Source organism: Thamnophis sirtalis, unplaced genomic scaffold, assembly GCF_051295495.1.
Source record: "Thamnophis sirtalis isolate CommonGarterSnake01/CBP01778 unplaced genomic scaffold, rThaSir2_p1.2 scaffold_1, whole genome shotgun sequence".
Classification (NCBI taxonomy): Eukaryota; Metazoa; Chordata; class Lepidosauria; order Squamata; family Natricidae; genus Thamnophis; species Thamnophis sirtalis.
The window spans coordinates 110176945-110200699 of NW_028261381.1; positions in this window are offsets into that span (position 1 = coordinate 110176945).

The following is a 23755-nucleotide window of genomic DNA, read 5'->3' on the forward strand; positions in this document are numbered from 1 at the left end:
CACAGGGATGAAAGAGCCACACACGGCTCCTGATTCCTGGCCTAGTGGTTAAGGCACCAGGCTAGAAACCAGCCGATGGCGAGTTCTAGTCCTGCCTTAGCACAAAGCCAGCCTGGTGACCTTGGTCACTCAATCCTAGAAAGGAAGCAATGACATCTGACGCTTCTTTTTTTTTTTATAGGAAATTTTTATTTTTTTTGTTACATAGACAACATAATCACATAACAATAGAAAAAGAAAGGCAGAGGGAGAAAAAAAAACCACACACACAAAAAAAGAAAACAAAGCCCATCATCCCATACAATATGTCATTTGATTACAGGTGTTTTAACCTTTATCATTCTTATACATTCGTTGTTTCATTTAATAGATTTTGATTTCGTATCGTTTCTTACTCCCCTGCCTGTAGCAATCCATTCCTACTACGTTTCCCCCCATACACACACCCCATGTCTCTCTATTATATATTTAATAGACACCACAATAACCTAGGGTTAAAAAGAAAAAGAAAGGGGGGGAAAGGAAAAAACACAAAAAAGAAAAAAAACCATCATCACATGCAGCATGTCGTTTGGTTACAAGTGTTTTAACATCTACATCTTCAAATAATATTTACCGTCTCAAATGTTTCATCTAATATAACTAAAGGCCTCATTTTCATTCTACAATATATATTCAGTTAACATTAGCATTATTTCCCCCCAGAAAGTATACTTATATTCATTGTTATCCTTGCATTTCATACCTTCAAACAGTACAATACCTTATTCCTTCATTTTTCAACAAGACGTTGCTGCCTATATATACCAGTTTTCATTTGTTCCCCTATTAGAATTGCTTATCAGCAGCAAAATATCATTATAATAAGTTCTTAACATTATACATTATATCACCAGACCTTATATTAATTCTTCATTGTATCATTGTTAGATTATTTCACAGCATAATTATATCATCATTCACTTTCTTCAATTAAAGCATAAGTATATCATTTTTCATTTCCAAAGTTTTTTTTCCCCCTAGCCACCGATAAAACAAATCCCATATAAAATTGCTCATTCTCTTGCTCTCTAATTTCAAATGTCAATTTATACATCTGACGCTTCTGATGCCTTGCCAAGAAAACTGCAGGGACCAATCCAGCAGTCCTCAGGAATGAACACAGGCTCAAAGGCACCAAAAACAACAACTACCAAAGGATCCCTTTACCTACATTTTCAAGTATAAGTAGCTTCCCTCCCGTTGTGTCTCTACAATGCAGCACCTCTTCTGACCATAGAAATAAATTGCCCTGCATCCTACCTCTTTTCAGGTAAATGATTGGAAGCACAGATTTTTCACAGGGGTTAAAACAAAGGCACTTCCTTGGAGACACCACCCTCCGCCCCGAGGAAAATGTCTAAGCTAAAATGCTTGGGTTTATGATTCATATTTTTTTAAAAATATGCTTCTGACTTTCTGCCTTTTGGATTTTTCTCATACCACTGTTTATTCTTCCAGGAAAAAAAAAATCATGCTTGACAAGGGAGTGTGATTGTTTGCATGATGGGTTTTGCCTTTGCGAGATTGCATCAGACTGCTCATTTCCAGGATTTTCCTCCAACTCTTTAACTTTCTGTGGTTGTTGTGTCTCTGTGTTCCTACAGCAGGGCAAGGAGGAGAGCCCTCCTGTTCTCCCTTTGGTGACCCACTGCCTGTCACTGCCTTGCCTGGTGCGGTGGGGATGGGTGATTCAGAAATTACATAAGAGATCCCTGCCCTCCTACGCTGGGAGGCATGTATGCGCTACCAGCATAGAGAATAGAAGAGTTGACATTTCAGATGGCAGGATTTTAGGCACCCCAAGGCTTGGCAGTAAACATTCAAATCCACAAAGGGACAGAGGATGAATTCCCTATCAACAACCCTTGCAGATACTTATTTCTCTGAAAAATATCCATGTGGGTGACATAGTCTTTTCCCTCTCTTATTTAATGAGATTGGCCACAATCTCAAGCAGTGTTTCTCAACCTTGGCAACTTTGCTGCCTGGGGAATTCCGGAAGTTGAAGTCCACACATCTTCAAGTTGTCAAGATCGAGAAACACTGACATAAAGTTCATTGGAGCATTGTGCCAGGTTTGCCTATCATTTAGTATAGCCACAACTAGTTCATACACAATGCCAGTGAGGGCTAACCTTTTTGTCATAATGCAATGCATGTGCAACACCCCCTGACCCCTGCCCCCCTGTGCATGCACGAGTGACCCCCCCTTGCTCCCCCTACCCCCCACACGCATGTGTGACACCCCACCTCCCCACATGTGCGTGCATCTCTGCATGCACCCTGCCACCAGCGCATGCATGGCAGAATCCCCAAAATCAGCTGGCTGGTGGGAGGGCATACATGGTGGAGCTGAGCTGGAGCAACAGCTCGCGTGCTCTCAGACAGGATTCTGCGTGCCACCTGTGGCATATAGGCCATAGGTTCGCCATCATGGCTCTATGCTAAGGCACAAATTGTGGTTTAAACAATCCCATGCCTTCTGTCACACTCTTCAGGATGAGGGTGAGCTCAGTCTTAGAAACCTAAGGATTTGCAGATCCAATCTGGGTCGGTCACCAGGACAAGGATCCTTCCAAGGATTCAGACTTATGCTGGAGCCCATCCTCAGAGAGCTTCTCTCTCACCAGAATGTGTGAAGAAGACTAAACCTCTCGTGCCGGTGCCTGACCCAGATTGGCTCTTGCAACGTTATCCTGCAACATGTATATTTGCCTTCATTAATCAGGATTTGATTTGTAAAATAGGCAAAACCTCAGTGGAAAGTCTGGTACTTTGCCTTTGCTAAATCCAGTTCAAGAAGACATAGAAGGGTGCAGGAGGGAATGTTAGAGATGACCGATTTGAGGCAAAGCAAAACCTTTAAGTGTGGTTGTACAGCTAAATTGGGATGGTTTGTAAAAATATGATGGTAAACAGCTAATACAGATAGTTCTTGACTTTCAACAATTCATTTAGTGACCATTTGAAATTACAACAGCACAGAAAAAAGTGAGTTATGACCCTTTTTCATACTTATGACCATTGCAGCATCCTCATGGCCACATGATCAAAATTCTCGTGCTTGGCAAACTAACGGTAGTTCATATTTATGACTATTACAGTGTCCTGGAGTCATGTGATCACTTTTTGCGATCTTCTGACAACAAAGTCCATGGGGAAGTCAGGTTGACTTAACAACCGTGTTACTAATTTCATAACTGCAGTGAATCACTTAAAAAATGTGGCAAGAAAAATCGTAAGATGGGAAAAAACTCACTTAACAAATTTCTAACTTAGCAACATAAATTCTGGGTTCAATTGTGGTTGTACATTGAGGACTACCTGTACTAATGAAATCATGCAGACTCCATTAGGACATCCTGCCATTACCAGCTACAGAAGGTGAGGATGTACAATGGCTAGGTAAAATGTATCCACCCCTTGCAGTGAGTCCTCCTAGCAACAGGCTGCAGAAATTGCTGCTGTATTCAGATGTGGTCTTTACTATCTTATTCCCTAATAAACAATTCTTCCTTCATTCCTGTAGCATTTGTTCAGTGTGGCTGATATGTATATATTAACTTCCTCCACTCACAATAATTATTGTTTGCACTGCCTAGCAAACTGTAATAATGTGTGCTCCTTTTTTACATGGACAAATATATGCAAAGTATATGCTAGCCACACAAATCCATCCAGATTGCAATTTCCAATGTGCTTCTGCAAACCTTATAAGCCTATCAAAAGGAAATATTTCTCTGAAGCATCTGCATTCCTCTCACTTTTCCTCAGAAGGAAACTCTTGAGACAAATTTGATTCACATGTAACACTCATCATGCCACTTTGTTTCCCATATCACAGGGCTGTCAAACTCCCAGCCTATGGGCCGGATGCATCTCGCACTGGCCATGCCCAGGCCCATTTTAGCGACGGAGGGAAAAGTCCCAATAGGTCACGTGAAGCTGCTGTGATAATGTGAGTTTGACACCCCTGCTATATCACATTAAATCATAAACATGGGTGGCTGAGTTTGCACATAGGCTTAGAATGATGTGTAACACCAATCTCAGGGTTCCAAGTAACACCCCTAATGAAAGAAGATGCCGAGGCTTGAGCATCCTCAAAGTTCCATTTTATTAGGGATGTCATATTGGCACATCTGGGAAAACCTGAATCTGAAAGTTTCCAGGCTTTCTCCACCCAAAAGAAAGTTCAAGTCCCTGCCCAGCACCCACAAGTCCATCACAGGATCCAATCAGACACAGTCCGAAACTGGAGATACCTCCCAGTTACATTACTGCAGCTGCAGGGCAAGATGGCCTTGACTCTCTGAGAAAAGAATGTTATTTTGACCATATATCACCCCCACTCTATATAATTCACCCTCCCATTTTCCCACAGAAGAAAACGTGGCAGGCCTGAAGGCCCAAAGTAAAAGGTGGCTTCCAGGACTGACAACCAATCAGTAAAGATTTACCAAGTAAATCATACATTTATGAACTAAGTCCATGATGGCGTACCTATGGCACGCATGCCAGATGTGGCATGCAGAGCCTTCTCTGTTGGCACACGCACCATCACCAGCTGCTCTTCTGGTTTCCAGTACACACATGCCTGAAAACAGTCTGAAAACAGGCAAAAAACAGGCCATTTTTCGGGCTGTTTTTCAGGCCAAAAACAGTGTGAAAAACGGCCTGAAAGCAGCCTGAAAAATGCCCCCAAAACAGGCATGTACACACCAGCAAGCTGGTCTTTGGGTTTCCGGTGCTCTGACGCACTCACATGTCATGCATGCATGTCAGTGGTGGGTTTCAAAAATTTTTAGAACCTCTTCTGTAGGTGTGGCCTGCTTTGTGGGAGTGGCTTGCCGGCCATGTGACCGGGCAGAAGTGGCTTGCCAGCCATGTGACTAGGTGGGCATGGCCAACTTGTAAAATGTGGTGAAACTCACTTAACAACACTCTTGCTTAGCAACCAAAATGTTTGCTCAGGAACTCTGGCATTTGAAGCACACAAGTCTTAAAGCTGTCAAGTTGCAAGATCCTTGCATCCCTAACCCTTTAGAAAAAAACTCCCAGGGGTGTTCAAACTTGACAGCTTTAAGACTTGTGGACTTCAACTCCCAGAATTCCTCCTCTCGCTCTTCATCTTGATGATGTGCGGATGGGCAGGGGGAGGGAGCTGGAACCAGTTCTAAATGGCACTGTAGATTTGTGGAACCTCTTCTATAGAAGAAGTTAGAATTGGCAGGAACCCATCCCTGGTGGACGTTCTGGTTTGGGCACTTGGTGCCAAAAGGTTTTGTCATCACTGAACTAGCTGAACCTAATTTACAGATTAGTATAAATACATAAGCCACAATAGTTGTTCCCTGAACAATTTTTGTATACCCAGACATGTTGGCTGTCTTGACCTTCTCTTTCCATTCCATAGAATGCCAGATAATGGCATCTATATGAAAGTTTTCTTTCCAGAGAAAGAAGTATATTGCTGAGGACAACAAACTGGTGAGCCAAGAGAAAGGAAGCCAGCCACAACTTTCCAAACTCAGTCTGCCAGTTTATTGACTTCTATGATCCAAAAGACAGCCAGAATCTGTGCCTGTAGAATGTAAGTCTTTGTGGTTAACTACCTCCTTCACACCCAGGTATTTGGATGGGCTCCTAGAATAAGAAATAATGTAGGTTTTATGAAAGAAAGGAGAGCTTGGAAACTCTTCCTCTGTATTACGGAATCTTCGACATACCGATAGTTCACTACCTGAATCAAATTGTTGATGACTCTGTGATTTAAAGTATGCACTTTGTAGTTAAATTTGTTTGGGCAAATTATCTAAAAAATATAAATTATATGTCCTATGTCAGGTTTACTTAACAGAACCCAGATGCCTTTTGTTCTTCAAGAAAAGCCATTCAGAAATGAAGTGATCTGGAATGGAAAATGTTGGCAAATTTTGATTTTTCCTAACTTGCTTTTCCATCTAAAAAGGTAACATCTCATTTGAATCAAGCTTGACTCCTTGTGATTTTATAGTCTTGGCATATAAAAATATAACTCATGTTGGAATTATATATTTTTATTGGCAACAACATAAAAATGGCTTATTATCTCCCCCTCCCAATATTTTTGTTTAGATTTCCCAGACTGCTGATAACCTATCCAAACATATTCTGGGCCCTACTTTGAATAATTTCTTGATCAGCCGGGGTCAAATAGATGCTCCATCAAGGTAGCATCTCAAATGCCTGTGGAACATCTTGCATTTCTTCCAGTGGTGAAATTCAATTTATTTTACTACCGGTTCTGTGGTGAGTATGGCAGGGGAAGGATACTGCAAAATCCCCATTCCCTCCCCACTGCTGGGGAAATGATATTGCAAAACCTCCATTCCCTCCCCACTCTGGGGCCAGCCAGAGGTGGTATTTGCCAGTTCTCCAAACTACTCAAAATTTCCGCTACCGGTTCTCCAGAACCTGCTGAATTTCACCCCTGATTTCTTCCCTGGAGCATAATATTTGCCCTTAAAAAGTATTATTCACTGGTAATGTTATATAACATATTCAGCCACAAACCTTGCTTTTGAGTCAGCATACTGAAGTTCATAATTCAGGATTTATAGCATGGTATGCTGTGTAAAATCAAATATTGTTTATTCAACAAATCAATCTTTAAATGAGTTAAGGCATAGTCACAAGAATTACATCAATGCCACAAAAGCCTGCCTGGTTTCTACAAAAGATTCCTCAGGGCAAGAGGACATCCAGATCATTCTCTACAGAAAGCCATAATTTTCTGTTGCTCTGTAAGGTGCTGAGTCTGACACTATATTTCCAATACCTGGCTAAGTATCTGCAGTTAGTTTATAAATGCTTTGGAAAAACAATCCAGTGAAAATCTATTTCCAATGAAAATGAATTTCTGCTTCTACCGTTGCTTTGCAGAAATGGGAAGGCAATTCATAGGACCTTGAAGCACAAAGTACATTTGTCCCACAACTTGATTATCCTTGCTGTTATAGCCCAGCTTTTTATATTCTGGAATTTTGTTTTAGTTTTAGTTTTGAAGAGCCCAAGTTGGGGGGGGGGGCTATATGAGGAATCCTCTCATTTTATCTCCATAACAATGTTATCCTCTGTGGCTGACAACCATGACCCATACCTTTATCAACACATGGCTAGATGTTTGCAACACAAATACAGAGAAAGTGGCTCTGTGGTCAAATAGGGACTTGAATCTGAGTATTCTTTGTCCAGGTTTAAGGTCATCATCTGTAAGCTACATTGATTCTCATGAAAAAGGGCAGAGAAAATACTGGGCAGAAGGATGGAATAAGAATTATGGATTACAGAGAACTTAAAAGTAAAGGTAAAGGTTCTCCTCGCACATATGTGCTAGTCATTCCTGACTCTAGGGGGCAGTTCTATCTCTATTTCAAAGCAGAAGAGCCAGCGCTGTCTGAAGATGTCTCTGTGGTCATGTGACCGGCATGACTATACACCAAAGGCGCATGGAACAATTCCCACCAAAGGTGGTCCCTATTTTTCTACTTGCATTTTTACATGCTTTCAAACTGCTAGGTTGGCAGAAACTGGACAAGTCATGGGAGTTCACTCCGCTATGTGGCGCTAGGGATTCGAACCGCCAAACTGCTGACTTTTCTGATCAACAAGCTCAGCCTCTTAGCCACTGAGCCACCTTAGCCCTTTACAGAGAACGTAAAATTTTCTAATGGAGCATTGCGTCACTTAACAGCCTCCCTCTGATGAGCATCAAGTCCTCATCTTCCTATTTCTGTCCTACTATTCTTTGCTTAGGAAGGAAGGCAAGCTGATGTGAAACTTTTTCACCGTGCTACCCAGCATTGGACTTTCCACTGCAGCTGTCCTTGTGATTAATTAACAGAGTGATATAACACTATCATCAAAAATAAACTGAAGTACTCCTCCACATTTTTCCTCTTTCATCCATCTGAAACATGTCATAAAAATAATTGGCACCAGAAATGAAATTCAACTAGAAGCTAATGGAAGTTCTCCTTTCCTTGAGACCCTTTCAACCAGCTACTTTTCTATCTCTTTCCCCTGCCAATATAGTTAAAACTGTCAGACCTGACTAGAATAGCCGAGTGGGACCTTTTTATTTTTGCCAAGGCAGCAGGATTAAGGCATCAGGGCAAAGAGTGAGAGAAGCAAGGCCTGCCAATCCTAAGTCTGTGAAGCAGCAAGAGCTATGAACAAGGATTTAGGAATTTTGGATCGGATATATTTTGACCTTGCTTGTCCTCCAGGAAGCTTAGGAAGCCATGATAATCTATGTCCCTCCCAGCCAGAAATCTCATTTCAGGTTCACAGAGTTTTAGGAGGCAGCCTAGGCTGAAAGGCTGAGTTCATGCATCCCACTAAGCAATAATGTTTTCTGTGTGTATGAACCCAGACACTGCCATTTCTAAATCATGTCTTATGGTTCAGAGGTGGTATTCAGCAGGTTCTGACCAGTTCCGGAGAACCAGTAGCGGAAATTTTGAGTAGTTCAGAGAACCTGTAAATACCACCTCTGACTGGCTCTGCCCCCATCTATTCTCTGCTTCCTGAGTCCCAACTGATCGGGAGGAAATGGGGATTTTGAAGTATCTGTTGAGGACTCAGAAAGTCCTCGACTTATGACCTAGCAGCTAGCAACTAGCCAAGCCGCGCCCTGATTGGCTAAGCGCGGGTCGCTAGGGGCGCGCCTATTGGCTTTCCCTGCTTGACAGCTCCATACAAATAGCTTTCAAGCAGGGAAGGTGCTGAATCGCCTGTATATAGTTCCTGACCTGTAATAAACTTCTTCTGCGTTCTCAAGTCCTGGCTCCTGCCTCATCCTTCCGTCGATCCTCTAAAGTATCCATTCCCTGAAGTGGGGAGGGAATGGAGATTTTGCAGTATCCTTCCCCTGCCATGCCCACCAAGCCACGCCCACCAAGCCATGCCCACAGAACCAGTAGTAAAAAAAATTGAATCCCACCACTGTTATGGTTCCTATGTTATTGTAACACATTAATTGGATTTACACTTCCTACTAAAACCAAAGGCTTTTATCAACCACCTTTGTCCAACAATACAAAACATATTTGCTCTGGATATTATGCTAAATAATCTTTTCCTAATAATATTAGGGAGCTGTGTGTCAGTTTAGCAACTCCTTCCAAATGTTACCTTAGTATACTGATACGCTGCATAGAAAACACAACAAATAATAAGCCTAGAGATAGTGGGAGTCAAAAACCACATAGTACCTTTATTGATCACATTTACACAATACAAACATGACCCAGCAATTGATTTCTCACATTAGCTAAGATGACACAATTAATCTTCTGGTAGCCATATGTTTGGTCTTCAAAGCCAGACTGTCTCTTCCTGTCTCACTGCCTGAAGATTGCTTGCCTCTCCAGAGAGGGTCAGAAATCCATGGTGGCATGACTGGAATCAGCAATATTGTAGGCACAGTCTAATAGGATTTCACTTCCATCATCTTTTTATATTGCCCAGATAAATGAAAAACATAAAAGAAGCACAGAGATGGTGTGCCATTTTTGAAGGCCCACTTTATAATTTTACTTCAGTCATGGCTATAGGTAGGGGTAGTTAACCCTCCGATAGGTATTTTGCACTGTTGAGCAGAGGACTTACTTGATCATGGAAAACTGATTTCATTTTTAAAAAGACTAGATCTGCTGAGGTTAAATCTAACTTCCAGGTAATTTTACTAGATCAATTAATGTTTGAGGGTTGTATGAATGCTTTTTTGTCTCTTCCTTCTTTCACGAGCCATTTAAATATATTGCACAAACTGGGTCATTGGGTACCAGACTGCTGATTAACCATTTCTGTCTCTCTCTTTTCATCCTCCTCACATCTGAATTAGCTTTACTCTTTCCCTGTTAATTTTAAGACACATATAGAGATTATTATTTTTTTTTACAAAAAATGGTGTTCCAAAACAATTAGCGACTGACAATAGGCCACAATTTGTAGCAAAACTGTTTCAAACAAAATCAGTAGAATCAGACATAAAATGCTATACTGTACCATTGTACCACTGTGCCATTCATCTTATAAAATGTATTGGCTGAAATGTTTGCTCAAAATCTCAAGAATGCTTAGTGATCAGTGCCTGAAGAAATCATACTGAATGTAAAACTTAACGATTTTGCAAGACAGTACAGCCAACAAGAAACCAAATATCAATAATGTTGCTCTGAGGTCATACCTTACCATTAGGATTGTACATTTTGAAACATAAGTTGACAAGAAAAGTTTGCAACCTAAAGCTGAAAAAAAGCTGAGAAACCTTCTCAAGTTGAAACTTGACACTGGCTCCACGGAAGAGAACAGAAAGAAGATGTGTGTGGTATGGTTGGAGATTCAACTGCCATTCTTGCATTTCCACTGGCAGTTAAGTAGACAACACAACTGAAGATTGCTCCATTGTTTACGAATATCAGTGGGCATACGGAGGGAGCATTTCTGTTTCTGGTGACCGATCTGATCCCATTCACAGGCTATCACATACCTAGATTTGTAAATACCATACGGCTGTATCTTGATAAAAGAGGGGAATATTGTATTGGGTTATTGTTAGGTAAGCTCCCCGTTGGGAGAGCGAGTACGTTCAGAGAAGCGTTTGTGAGAGTTGTGTTGGAGAACACACAAACCAACATACAGAGACACTGCAGTTTAAATAGGCTTTTACTTTCATGGAAATAGAGGTATCAGAGTCCATCAAACAGTCCAAGTCATACACGGATAAGACAGTCAGTCATCAATGTCTTTCAGTTAAGGGATAATCCAAATAACATAGTCCAGTATCATATAATCAGTTCAGTACTCAAAGTTTGCTAGCAGTTGCAAAACTTACAATATCTCAGGGCACTTACTAACAGCCAGCTTCCAAAACACTCAGATCAGATCAGCCCAGCATCTAACAACAGAGAGCTAACAGTCATTCTAGCTCCCTTTTATGGCCGATTGAGGAAAACAGCAACCAATCACATTTTACAGTATGATTTAAAGAAACAGGTATATCTTTGTTACATGATTTATATATAGCCAACCCAACCATCAGATTATATTCCTAACAGTTATTGTTATTATTAACTGAATAAACATGCCTGTGATTACTTTGTTACTTGATTAACTTAGGTTGTAATTCTTGCAGGCCCATTGGTGCTCTTCTAGAAATTTCATTAAAAGAAGCAGCAGAAAAAAACATATTCCTGACTTTTCTTTTCTTTTTTGTACAAAAGACACAGAAGTAAGCACTAGAAGTAAATCACAAAGAATCTAACAGGGTGGAAAACAGATAAACAGGAAGCAAATAAAAATTCAAAAGTTTAGAATGGTGCCATTTAGATTTGTATATGATATTCAGGCTAAATTATCATTAATTAGTTTATTTGTTTATTTTTATGCCTTTGGGTCAGTATTGACCTAGTGACTGCCTGACCAAGTCCCTGCAGTTTTCTTGGCAAGGTTTTTCAGGAGTAGTTTTTTATTGCTGTATTTCTAGAACTGAGAGAGAGTGACTGGACCACAGGCTTCACACCTAATGTAGGACTAGAAGGTCTCACAGTCTCCTGGTTTCTAGCCAGATGCCTTAACTACTACTGCAGCTGTGCTTCCAAAATTACCATTTACTCATCTATAATAAATAATTGAAAAAGTTATTCTGCTGAGTTTGTTTAATCAAACCAACGTGGTTGCAGAATGTGAATAATAGTGAGAACAAAATCTGTAGAATCATTCAGCTGGTTGTGGTTTCTGGCCTTCAGGTAGCAGACTTGTAACAGAATGCTGGAAAACTGGCAGCATTTCTTGGCAGTTCTAATGGAAGCCATACATTACGCTTTTCAGATGAGTGGAAAATCCTAGCACACTTCTTTGGCTGAACAGGGTTCCAAAAATGGAAGGAAGATGAAATATCAGCATTAGATTTTTCTGAAAGGGAAAGCTAACCACATTGGCTCCATCTCACTGATAGGACACGCATAATAGCTGAAACCCGTAGCTGCAACTAGCAAGTGCCTCTTATGCAAATCTTGCTCTTCTGTGGCTGCTGGTAAACTGACTTACCCAGATTCTAATCGAAAAAGGTTTGCATGTTCCCACTTTTCTGCCAGCAGCAGCTGCTGATATGGAACAAGGACGCAGAATGGCAAAATGTCAAGCCGACATTGTACCTAAGGAAGATTTATTCAATCATATTGGACGGATAAGAGAGTTGAATGTGTGCAGCTGCTTTTTTTTTCTAGAATGATCAGGCATTATTTTATCAAGAAATGATCAGTTTTCTATAGACAATGTTCCAAGAGATGGCATCATGGCAATATGCTCTTTTTCTGATGAAATGCTGGCCAAAAGACCTTCATGAAACTATTCAAGCTTTTCTGATTGTTTAAATGCCTTCAGTTTAGTGAATCAGATATGATGTTGGCCAGAATGACTTTAGTTATTGCAAAGAACTAAATGTACAGGCAAGATATGTGGAAAAGTAGCATATACAGAAGGGATTAGTAAAAAAGAGTATGCCAATGAGTACAAAGGGACCAGATGATTATTAACAAAATTATACAATTCATATTCCAATTAATACTAGAAAGGAGTAAATAAGTAGCATAAAGTTGTTGCATTAAAAAAATGGTCCAGTGAAATATATGATCCAACAGAGAAACAGACAACAGGTTAGAACACCCAGAAACAACCAAGCATTGATTAGATCCATATCTCAGTAAACTCAGGTTATTGAGGAAATCACAATTAGTGGGATGAATTAACCATAGTTATTGTATTCACTCATTATAGTAAACTATAATGTGATTTTAGTTTTGACTTAGCATTGTGGGAATTCTAAGGATCAAGGCTTACTCAATAAACAGTGATTACAAAAAACTATGGGCTTAGCACAACGTGTGAAAATTTTCCTCTATGTTTTTATATCACAGCAAGGGCAGTATAGATCCATTTCCTAAGACAGATTTTCCAAAATGAAAATTGAAATTTAAGACTCATCTACAGCCCAGCAGCCATTAATTGTTGCAGAGGGCTACCTTCTGAGTAGCTTTTACTTTCAGTTTTTACCATGGTGGGATGCGACCAGTATGCCCTGGCACGAGCATACAGGTACCTGCTGGGAGGGCCCACCTGCCCGCCCACACTCCTTACCTGTATTTGAGCTGATCGGGGTTATGTGCATATGCATAGAGTGTACGGCGTCTGCACGATGCTCCGCCGAGCAGCTGGAGCATTGCGGAGTGTCACGGGCGGTGAGTACGCATGTGTGTGCTGCGCATGTGCTGCACGCATGCATGTGGTGGACGCCCATCCCAGTTGCACTGTACCAGCTGCAACGGGATCCGGAAGCCACCACTGGTTTTTAGGTCCTTGTATGGGTATTTGTTTGTGTGTCTTTCTACAGTTGCACCTTCTGATGTTTACACTCTGTTGGATTGTTCTCAGATTTACATTCCCCATCAGAAGCAAAGGGAAAATTCTCAAGGAAATGACTTCAAAAACTGGAGGAGCCAGGAGTTTCCTCATTAGTCTCAAGAATGCAAGAATAGTTTACTTTTTCAAAATCTTCTTGCTCCAGAAACTCCCAATTTTCTTAAGTGATGACCTAAAAAGGGGTGTCTGGTGTGACCAACTAGAGAAGCAGTAATAGGCCTAGTTTGGACTGCCCAACCAAAGAGTAGGAACTAGTATTTATGTGCTTTCATCTTTCTTTAAAAGCAGTTCTTTGTTCTATTTGGTCATTGTTAACATTTTACCCAGTTAAAGTGAACTACAGTTAATTAAATATGGGATGTTATTATTTACTTTGGGAACTGCAAGTTGTAATATTGTTTTCTGTGGTTCTGTAATTGTAATAAAGCTTTTCTTGTATAATCAGAACTATGTCTTTTGTTGTTGGGAATAACTGTAATGATAATGTTATCTAAGTGTGTGTGTGTGTGTGTACATACATATTTATCATGTGCGCTCAGATTTTTCACTAGGGAGTGTGCTTGTGTGTTAATAGATTATATTCATGTTTCTAGACTCCATAGACTCTTCAACACTTGGTTTTTAAATGGTAATAGTAATTAATATTAATACAATGGACTATTTTCCACTATGCTAGTTTTTTCTTTAACATTGGTAATTTCACTACTTATTACTTTTGCAGTTTGACTAATTTTTTTCATTATTTCTTACGATCTCTAATCCTGTCTTAATATGATTTCTTTTGCAGATCTTCTAATTCTGTGGAAACAAGATCAAAGTAGGTAGAGAGGAAAATGCAATGCCAAAAGCTTCATTAAAGATGAGGTTCTGGAATAATAATTTCAAACTGTCTGCCGTACAGATGCACTTCATTAGGTTATTCTCAATGAAGAGCTGCTTTAGCAATGCCAAATGTCCAGAAAAATCCAAGCGCTCTTTGCTGCTGGCAGGAAGGGGATAGTGTTCGAACTCAAGAGGAGAGCAAAAACAACTAGCAAGCAAAAATGAGAATAGGCAACAACTAAAGAAGCAGTAATAGGCCTACTTTGGACTGCCCAACCGAAGGGCAGGAACTAGAATTTATTTATGTGCTTTCATGGTTTATGTGCTTTCATGGTGTAGGAAGTTAGCCCCACCCTCTCTTAGAAAAATGAAATATTTTAGGAAATATTATAAAGGCAGAATATTTCCCCTAAAAGGAAGGCAGAAACTCATCCCCACTACCTTTGTTAATGGACCATTAAGGCCTGGGCCAGCTTATCTGCAACACAAAAGGCATGTTCCTTCAGTACATAATAGGACCCATCTAGCAATAGAACTCACCTGACACCTGGGAAGACTACATCACCCAGCAAGGCTTAACCAAGCCTGGGACACAGACAATCTACAAAGTTACCCCTGCATGGCCCCATGGGAGTCTGACAACCAATCAAAATACAAGCTCAAAATTCAAAAGCCCAGAGAGGGTATAAAACTCAGGCACTCTCAGCATCTCTGTCTATTTTTCCTTCACCCAACATCTTCAAGTCTGTCCATCAGGTCCTGTTCACCATTAAAACCTTCTTTCCAAGCAATTTCCATTAATCCGGTGTCTTTTTCCCACTTGGAACTGAACCCAGAAGGACATTTCTTCCAACAATTGGTGATTCAAGATTACAAGAGAAAAGTTGGCATTGAAGTTGTTTTTGAGAAACCAAGACAACATGATGTGAGATTAGCCTACCTAGCATGCCCAGAGAAGAAAAAATCTGTAAAATCAAGGAAAAGATCAAAATGCTACTATCCATGTGAGGTTGCCAGCTATATTTTAAGTGAAGATCTTAATTAACTCTTTGGGGACTTCTGTAATAACTGCTCACTTAGCACCTACTTAAGATAGGACTAAAGAGACAGTAGCAGAAATATTACCACTGCAATCATGGAGATAGTTAATCTCCAAGTGGTGGAGACAACAGTCATATTTCAATGTTCTTTTAGAAAGTAAAGATGTTTTTTTTATCCTGTCCAGGTGAAATATTTATCTTGGTAAAACCATCCTCTCTCTCTCGGTGTATAAAAAAGACAAATTATCTGTCTAGCTGGCTCCTAAGTGGAGCACTCTCTGTTGTAGATAAATGAAGGCAATGAGTTGGTAGTGAAGGGGGAGAAAACATTCCAGAAAACCAGATATGAAAATCAAAATTAAACCTGTCAAGTGGGCAGAGACCAGCAAAACCCAGGGGACTCAAACTGAGCAGCCAATCAGGAGCAGGAAGTTTTTTCTACTTTCAGGTGAGTCTTAAGGAGGTAGAGGATGGCAGTTCTATTTGGGCTTCCTTTGCCAGTCATCCTCTCTTCTTATTCTGGCTCGTGCCAGCGAAGAAAAGCAGTGATCATACAGAGAGAGGCTGGAGAGTTAGCAGGAAATGGCCATCTCAAAAAATGTGAACTAGTTCTAAATGGTAAAGGTAAAGGTTCCCCGCACATGCATTCTAGTCATATACGGCTCTAGGGGACGGTGCTCATCTCTGTTTCTAAGCCATAGAACCAGCACTGTCTGAAGATGTCTCCGTGGTCATGTGGCTGGCATGACTAAATGCTGAAGGTACACAGAACACTATTACCTTCCCACCAAAGTGGTCCCTATTTTTCTACTTGCATTTTTACATGCTTTCGAACTGCTAGGTTGGCAGAACCTGGGACAAATAACAGGAGCTCACCCTGTTACGCGGCGCTAGGGATTTGAACTGCTGACCTTCTGATCGACAAGCTCAGCGTCTTAACCACTGAGTCACCATGTCCCTAGTTCTAAATGAGGACTATGTAATTGGCTTGGTCAGAGTTGTTTCTTTATATCCTTAATTCTATTTCATTGTGTCTGTAGAGTGTGTCATATGGATGTGTATTCCTGCCTGGAACATTACTGTGAGGGGTGATCTATAAAATTCAAAATATCCCTAGAGAAGAGCCTATTCACCTGTGGCCCCTGCATTTTGGAATATTCTCCAGCTGGAGGTGAGCTCTGCCCTTTTGGCCTTTAGGGAGAGCCTTAAAACCTGGCTCTGGAGGCTGGCCTGGTGCCTCACTGGGGATGCCCTATGTTGGGGGTGGCTGATATGGTAAAGAGAACATGCTTCCAACCAAATAGCCAATCCTTTTGGTTTTTTTAAGCATCTATTTAATCTCTCTTAATTTTAATCCTTTGGTAATTTTATCACTTTGCAAACAGCCCAGACTAATTTCAGCAGTGAGATTGATGGCATATAATATTAATATATATCCCCCCTTTTTTCCCATTGACTTCAGCACTTAGGTCCTTAAGCAATTAAGGAAAACTTGGAGATTTTTTCTGAAATGGGCAATCTCATTCTGATAGAGATTTTAGTTTACCAGGTATTACAGTCATCTACGAGCTACAGAAAGGCAGGGGGGGAGAGAGACAGAAACAGAGAGAGAGAGAGAGAGAGAGAAACACACACACACACACACACACACAGAGAGAGAGAGAGAGAGAGAGAGAGAGAGAGAGAGAGAGAGAGAGAGAGAGAGAGAGAGTGAGTGAGTATTTATTCATCAACTTCCTCTTGGGTAAATATGCAAAGGAATTTTCTCTCTAAAAACAAACGTAGTTAGTGGCAGTGACCGAACAGATTCCCCACAGGACTGTGGGAAAGTGTAATAGTATGGAAGGTGCATGATGGAGAAAGACCTCTTTTTGAAGGAGCCAACAAGTCCATCCCATTGCAACAGGGTGTATATATCTGTGTGCTCCTTTTCAGTATAATGTAAAGTAAAAACAGGGAAGTTTGATACTAGTCCATGAAACACATGTTTTGTATTTCATCTCATGATAATATTACAAGGGGGCTTGGTTCAAGAATTTATTTTACTTTATTTTATTTTGGTAAACAGAGCAGTGTCAAAGATTTTAAGCAATAAGAATTCTGCCTTGGAAAAATTGCAGGATTGCTGTTGAATAACCTAACTTTTTTTGTTAAACTACAGAGTGGTATGCAAATGTTGCTCTGAGGACATAATTAATGTATATAAATACTACCTACCAGGTTGCCAAATCATCATTTCCCAGTTAACCCATGGTATGTGCATATCCCCAATATTTGCATGCATTCCATAGTATAGCTTAGTAGTATTCCATTTAAATCCAGTCTGATAGCTTGGAATCTTCCGTAGGTTCCTTTCAGTCCATAGGAAAAGACTATTAAACAGAATTTAACCCACCCAAACACAATTCTGATGACTGAGTTTTGTAATTTTTGTTCCGAACTCTTTAATTCTGGTCAAATGTGAACGCCAAAGTTCCGTTTTTTCTTTCTGGGTGCCTAATACATTCAATGTTTTTACCACTGCCTTAAAAGATGTGAAGACTGACTTGATCCTCAAGATTTTTCCCTAATTTTCAATTTGGGGTAGGTTCCCTTCATTTAATTCATTGGATTGAAATGTCAGAAAGCCTTTCAAGAGACTTGTATCATATCTCCATATTGCTGGTTTTGAACCCATTGGTATTAGTGGCCAGACATGCATTTAAAGGATTTAGGAAAGCTGCTTCCAAAATCCTGAGCTAAGTGTAACTGTTCAGCCACCTTCTTAAATTCTATTTTTATCTGAAATTGCTTTGACTCCAGACTTTATAAATTTTCATCCTCTCCTCGTAATAAACCACAGGAACCTATTGTGTCAGAATATATCTTCCATTTGGCTATTTTCTCACAACAGTGTTTTCAAATGTACCCAAACAGCTTGTAGCTTTTGATCATTTTTAAGGCAATATCTGAAAACTGGGAAACCCAACATCCCTCTGACTTTCCATACCCACTCTAGAAATAAGGTCTCATGTATGTTGGTTTAGACCAGTGGTTCCCAACGTGGGGCCCACACCCCACAGGTGGGCAATTGGATTTTTAATGGGGACAATTTGAACCTTGTTTAAACCAAGTTAATGGCCTTTTAGGCTTCCTCCGTGTGAGTAGAGTTCACTTTTTGAGTAAAGTAAGAATTATATGTCGCATCAGGATTTTGGAGATGCTTAGATGGGCCATGGACAAAAAAAGGTTGGGAACCACTGGTTTAGACATTGGTTATTTTTTTCTCTTCTTCTCTCGTTACATGGCTCATCATTTTCACCAGTATTCCAGCTTTTCTGATACAAAGCAATCCTTTGTCATATAATTATACTAGCCTCTCCTATTCCTTCTCTGACAAATACCCATCTGCCAGGGGTGGGCTGCTATGGGTTTGCCTGAGTTCGGGAGAACCCGTGGCTAACGTTATGGCCAGTTTGGAGAACCTCCAAATCTCACTCTTGGCTGGCCCTGCCTTGCCGTCCTCGCCCCGCCCCTCCCATCTCACCCCTCCCCAAAGTCTCCATGGGGCCTGTTTTGAATACAAGGTAAGTGCAGGGCTTGCATGGAAGTTTAAGGAGTGGAAAAAAATGGGCCTCCCACAAGCTCTGGAACCCGTTTCTGGCCTCCGAAGCCCAGGGAGGATGTTTTCACCCTCCCAAAGGCTTGAAGAAAGCGTCCAGAGCTTGGGGAAGGTGGACCCCCCCCATGGTGGAGGCCGACTAGGCCATGCCCACCATGGCCACGCCCACCCATCAAGCGGGCAGAGAAAGCTTTGCTGAAATTTTTGAAGCTCACCCCTGCCCATCTCCCTATCTCTGTTAGAACTTTTAAGACTGTAACTGAACTATTGGTTTCTTGATGTTTTCTGAACTTTGTTTTCCTGAAAATGTTTTGTTAACAGGCTAGGTAATAGTGCATGGGAGAAGGGAATTTGCTTGTTTATACAACCATATGTAGTAACTTGCCCTGCTAGCCTTGATTTGGTGTGACTTCTTTTTTATGGTTCCATGATTAGCATATTATTCTTCTCTAGTTGTTTATCTGGTGCTGTTTCCTGCTTTTGTGGGTGTTGGCTGTTGAGACTTTTGCTGTATAATATTTTCCTATGGTGTAATGCTTTGTTTATGGGTTAAAATAATAGATTTGTGATTTTGGAATAAATTATAATGGTAACAATTTTACTTTGGGGTAATTTAGGCAATCTGTGGCAACTGTGCACTTAAGATCCAGTCAGCCATTTTAGGCAGTGACTGAAGGAATAAGCAGAAATACATTAGACTAGTTGAGTGTCAAAAGTAAGGCTGGGGAAAATGTTTAAATATTAAAAACAAGGTGGTTCTGGCTATACAATGGACATATTATGTTGGCTAAAACATAGAACGACCCCCAAAAAAGATTAGATTGTTGTGAGAAAAGTATTGGAGTCTAATAGGGATAATTTAAATAATCATCAAGGTGTTACTTATAATTTGCTATGCCAAATCAGTGGTGAGATTGAGAGTAGACATGATTGACAAACTTGAAGAGCTGGTATACTAGCCCACCATGATAAAAGTATCAGCTTCTTGAAAGTTTGCATTCTTTTTATATCAAGATAATGAAGCTATGTATTGTGGTGGTTAAGGCATTGGATTAGGTTAGGAAGACTCTAGCCATTGAAAAATTGCCTTGGTTGATGTGGTCAGTTTTCTCAGCCTAAATTAGCCCACAGGATTCCTTTTGAAGGAAAAGGTAGAGGAGAATGTTCTTTCTACTAATTTGATCTCTTGGAGGAAAATTTTAATAAAAGTCTCATAAATAAATTGAATTGTGGTTCTTATAATCCGATGTCATTTTATAACTCTGTCCTCTGCAGGGTGGCTTTCATTATACATTGGGACAGAAATCTAATTTTCTTTTTCCAATTAGGAATATTTTTAGAAGAGGTCTTTATTGGTTCCAGTCCAATTGCCTTGCTGTTGATCTGTTCAGTGATCTGGAATCAATCAACAATTTGCATTTCCAGACTTGTAGAAGGTAAAGCCAATTTATTTCCTGAGAATCTTGAGCAGCCATGGTATCAAATAGGAATGAAATTTTAAAGGAATGGGGATAACATCTTAATTTATTGACTGTTGCTATTACTAATTGCTCCCCCCCCATTTATCTTCTTGCTAAATTCCCCAGACTCTCTGAACACAATGTCATATCATAAAGTTTGAAAAGAGGAATTACTGAGAAGTTCATAAGTGGCACATAGAACTAGTGTGATATAATGCAGGGGTGTCCAACCTTGGCAACTTTAAGAATTGTGGACTTGTAACAAAGCTGGCCGAGGAACTCTGGGAATTGAAGTTCACAAGTCTTTAAGTTGCTAAAGTCAAAGACCCCTGATATAGTGGGTTAAAGTGCTGGATTAGGAGAATTAGAGAATAATCCAGTCATTCTCTCTCCTCCCTACACTCTCTCAGGCCACATCAGCATGGATTACAATCTATATAACCTTCAACGAAGAGGCCTTCATCCTTGTCATTGACATGACAAGAACACAATGACATCACATGACTTCTGGCATGACATGAATGTAATGGAAGCAGGAACATTTTCACCGATCAGGTTTGGGAGGTGCTGAAGGAAACATCTAATCTGACGTGGATGGCATGATGATTGTTGGTTGGCATGTAGAACGTTATTGCTTACTCTGCTATTTTATTATCTCATTGCATTTATATTGTTATCTTTAGTTTTATTACTGTTTTGGGTGCTCGATCAGCTAATTAGAATCAGGCATGATTGGAGTGGAATATAAGCCAAATCAAACAAAACTAAATGAATAAATGAACTTCTGCTCCTGACATGTTCTGCATAGACATGTCTATGACAATCTAGATCATATCTGTAGAGCAAAAAGCAACTTTGAGAATTCTAAACCAAATACTTAATGCAGTGTATATGTAATATAGAGTTCACTATACGTTATTGCAATCCTGGTTTCTCTGAGGCAAGTATAAATTCAGAACCAGTTCTTCTGGGATACATTAATTACACAAGAAAACTACACAGAGTTTACTTCTACTTGGCTAGTTGCAAGTAGTGCATACAAAGATCTATGTAAAGTCTCAAATGGCTGTAGCACTTTGATTTAATTGTTTATTTAACCTACATTTATGCCATCTGATTTTTAAGGATGCAAATGGCACAAATACTATGCTTTTACTAGCATTTATTTATCTTTTAGAATCCTGTAGGTTTAACATTCAACTCACAATCAAAAAGCTGAGGAGGTATTATAGAAACAGGGCCACATAAATTTAGACAGGTTTGATACTGACCTGCTAGAGAACACTCTGATCATTTCCAGCTCTTTCCTTTTTTAAAATAATTAACACAGACTCATCCATAACCCCTTTTCCATGAACTCATGTTTTTGTTTCTAGGGAGTCTTACCTTTGATCCACATAAATAGCTCCAAAGCAAATCCTTTAGCTAATAGCTACTCAAAGGACATTGTTGAGCATGTTTATTCAGAGGTAAGAGCTCCTGAATTGAGACTCTTATAGGTCTCATTCCCAATAACAATTCATCTGTTTATAACCTAACTTCTAAATGTCAGTGATTGTTAGATATCTATGTATGTTGTGTCAGAGAAGATATTGTTTACAATGATTAAATGGAAAATGTACTTCAAGAAGCAATGCAATATTATAAAAAGTGTACTATGAGTACTATGGACACTTTTTAGTATCTTAGAGTTAATACCTATGAATTATACCCAGGTTGCTTTCTACTGCACAGATGTATAGTTATATTTATACTTAGGGATTGACATCTATTATGCATTCATTGCATCATTATAAAAGCTGCCCTAGAAATGATCCATTGCATTTTCCTATCAGCAGATGTTACATTTCCTGAATGTTTTCTATGGCATATTTTATCATTAAAAGCACCAATTTGGTCGTAAAAATGTGAAACTGCTTTGGCCACTATGTCCAACTCCAGCAGGGTTGATAGCAATAGCAATAGCACTTAGACTTATATACAGCTTTACAGTGCTTTACAGCCCTCTCTAAGTGGTTTACAGAGTCAGTATATTGTCCCCAACAATCTAACTCCTCATTTTACTGACCCCGGAAGGATGGAAGGATGAGTCAACCTTGATCTGGTGAGACTTGAACTGCCGAACTGCTGACAGCCGGCAGTCAACAGAAGTAGCCTGTAGTACTGCACTCTAACCATTGTGCCACCATGGCATGAACATGACCTGGTAATAACTTCAACCCCTCCTCTGTTCTCATGATGTTTTAATCATCCTTATCTATGCAGAGACTTAAATAACATCATTTTGTTTGAGTATGCAACACACAGGATGGCTTTTAGCATGAATAATCTGACAACCTCTGGTTGGATTAGCTAAGCACCTATGTACCATTTGGGGCTTGCATAGATAGATTCTCTCCTCTCTGAACATTGCCTTCTAAAGCCATTTTGTTTGGGACAATGGGAATGTCTTTCAAGTCAAGGTCTCCCTTTCAACTACTGCATCTCTGAGCTGATCCTTCACTCAGAGACCTGGTTCAGCTTGAAAACCAATGAACAGTGGCGATTGGTGAGGGGGCACTTCATTGTGAAACTGGGAAGAAAGATTTTTCTCTGCTGTCTGCTTTCTATCCAACTTTCCCTGGGCCTGTCAGATGTTGCTTTTAAGCATGAGTTTAGACCTTTTTATGGATAATGCTCCATGTGCAAAAGAACCTCTTTAGCTGATATAGTGAGGCTGGGTTCCCTTTGAACACTGTCTTTCCATTTACTTGAGTAAAAGTGAGCTTTGACAGATGATTAAATTTGCTTGCCTATGAAAAGTTTCCAACCCCATCTCCCTTCCTCACTAACAATAGTTACATTGGATGTGTCCCTAGTCAATGATAGGGGTTGGTGGGAGAGGAGAGAAATAGACTCTGGGGAATCCATAAACTCCTGTCCTTAATGTGCCCTTGAACACTTAAAAATGTTTATCACCACCTGCATGTGTCAGTGTTTCAAGTAACGCTTCCACCAAAAGCAGAACTCAGAGGCAGGTAGATTCCTCAAAGAAGATGTTTATTGGATACATTATAATGGCACATTATGGCTCTAAAGATTCCTGTAATTTTCTCCTAATTAAAAGAGCAAATATTTCCCACCCAAGGTGTCACCGATCACATTGTCCAATGAAGATATCTGGGAGGCTGTTTGGTCACGCCTCTCCTTCACTTGCCATCTGTTGGGATGACCTTGGTTCCCACAAGAAAACGTTTTGTTTTGACGGGTAGCCGGTCTATCTACTTCCCTCCTCCCTTCCCCCTTTTGAAGTTTGTGGCAACTATGAGGCAGGAAAAGATGGC